The sequence below is a fragment of the Solanum pennellii genome, chromosome 2 (genome assembly GCF_001406875.1).
Source record: "Solanum pennellii chromosome 2, SPENNV200".
NCBI classification, from domain to species: Eukaryota; Viridiplantae; Streptophyta; class Magnoliopsida; order Solanales; family Solanaceae; genus Solanum; species Solanum pennellii.
The window spans coordinates 10,121,551-10,123,960 of NC_028638.1; the positions used below are offsets into that span (position 1 = coordinate 10,121,551).

The window sequence follows — 2,410 nt, forward strand, 5'->3', positions numbered from 1 at the left end:
CATTCACGTCTTGATGTCTTTGAATTTCGGACATGGACCATCTTTCTACTTATTTTGGTTTCTTAAATACTCTTAGACTTGGTAATTTGAGGATAGATGTTCTTGATGTGATGACTTCCAGATTTTGGGGATAATAAGTGTTAAACTTTAGAATCTTATTTACTTGGTTACATTAATATGTTTTGGGTCTTCCGCATTATTTTTGTTAATTATAGTTGAACTATTGGTAAATGTTGGGGTTTAGATTTGTTGGTTCGCTCACCTAGTAGGCTAAGTGTGGGTGCCACTCACGACTCGTTTTGGGTCGTGACAGAGACATTGTTTGAAGAGTGTGCTTATTGGCAACAACTGCCTTGGCACGCGTTGGCTGTTGTTACCTTTTCTTTAGCTGACTGGATTATTTTATGATTGTTTTTCTGGTTGCTAGATGGTCTTGGGTATATTTTCACAAACACCTTTTTTGGTTCTTTCCTTGAGCCTTCTATATTTATTCTCAACTAGAGAAAACACAATATAGTTCTGTTTCTTTAGCAATTTTCTCATTTTGTGAGTAAATGATTGCTCATTTTACTCATAATCAATTTCTCCCGTTTCAGCAAAATCTTACATTCATCTACAGTATTGTTAAAAGTCTGGAACACCCTCATATTGCACAGCTTGCCAGAATCCCTCCTCTTTGGATTATCTGTCATATCTTATTCAACCCAAGTACTTCTTTTTTTCTACTTTGCCAACTTGATCTTGATGCTTATCTTAGCCATGTAAGCTTGTGTTGATATTTCCCTGAAAGAATGTTTGTGATGGATCATATAAATTTGTATTTTATCCAGTGCTACCTTTACTTGTTTTTTTCATTAATGTCGTGTTATTTATGAATTATGATCGATCACTCTTATCTTTCTCCTTATGGAACTTTTTCCTTCTCCCCATCTTGTAGGTTAATAGTAATGAAGCTGAGGCATCGGTGTCTGCTATCAAAGACTGAAGCTCATGGGTTCTGAATTCTAATATGAAACTATCCTTGTTTTTGAGTCAACAATGACATCTAGCTTTTCTGGTTGTCTGCTGGCTATCTGTATATATTTTTGCAGACTGCAACTAAGATTGCCTCTTGGATGGTTTAAAACACTTTTGATGCTCCTACTTATCTTGTGTTGGAACTAACATGGGTTCTAATATTTCAATATATATTAAAGTTTGTTTTAAATTTGTTGAGTTTGTACCATAAAAGATTAGGTTATAACGGGAGCACTATAAATCTGATATGGGTTCTAAGCTGGGGTGGAGCTAGTGTCCTAGGGGTGTCATCCTTCGCAGAGGGTGGCCAATTGGATATTTTCTGTCCGGAAAGTTATACCGCATATACAAGTAAGTGCCACTCAAATCGATTAAATTTAAGATTTTGAACATCTTAAACACAATATGTGGCTCAATGACTTGAGGCTTACTTCTATTGCCCACACTAGAAAGGGCAGGTTCAAATAGGTGAGCTACAGTTCATCTAAATTACTCTTGATTGGAAATCGTCAATTTTAAATTCTAGTTAAAAAATGATAGTTTAGTAGCAATTTGAATTTTTTTTTTAAAAAACTTGAGATAGAATCTACACGTAATTATGTTATTTAAAGTTAATAAACAAATTTTAACATATAGAAATATAAAACTTTAGCCGTTAAATGAATTTTTAATGAATTTGGCTTTTAATTTCTTTTTATTAAAATTTGAAATAATATTTAAATGTAATCATTTGATTTTAGGGTAATAAACAAATTCTAACATATTTCCTTCTAAAAAAAAATTCTAATATATTTTAATAACTGTTGTTAAAAGCGAATAGAAGAAGACCTCGTTTGATTCTACTATTTTTCATGTCTTGTTATTGTTGTCGTCGCCTGGGATCACTAAAAGCTTGAAACTTGAAATGATTTCATTTTAAGCTGAACCCTCTCTCCCTTCCAAATTTTTTTTGTTCGCTTCAACGTTACATTAAACACAAATATCAAAGCTCAATATCATGCCATTTGAATTTTCAAAATTTAGGAATATTTATTCATAAAATAATATTAATATTACATAATTCAATTTTTAATTTTTCTGTGCACCTATTCATAATTTTTTTTTACTTACGTAATGCTTGGACTTTTTTTTACTTACGTAATGCTTGGACATTTTTCATGAAATTTTTAGCTCGTCACTGATTTTAAGCTTTTTCTACTATCATATCTTGTGTGTATGAAAAACAATATGTCCATTTTGTAGCTTAGTCTTTTAAATTGAGTAACTGTAATAAATATATTGAATGTCAATCTTTTAGAGAAAATTTAGGAATCTTAACTTTGAGATCAAGTCAATTTTCTGCTATAAATAAAAGAGTTCTCTTCATCGTAAAATAATCCCTTCAAGAGAAATA

General features: G+C 31.5%; 1 long non-coding RNA gene across 1 annotated transcript; it reads left to right on the forward strand.

Moving 5' to 3' along the window:
* Positions 1–447: 447 nt before the first annotated feature.
* Positions 448–1,212, forward strand: LOC114076040. Its single transcript, XR_003576323.1, has 2 exons — positions 448–761; positions 938–1,212. It is a non-coding gene; the product is annotated as an uncharacterized LOC114076040 (long non-coding RNA).
* The last annotated feature ends 1,198 nt before the right edge of the window (positions 1,213–2,410 follow it).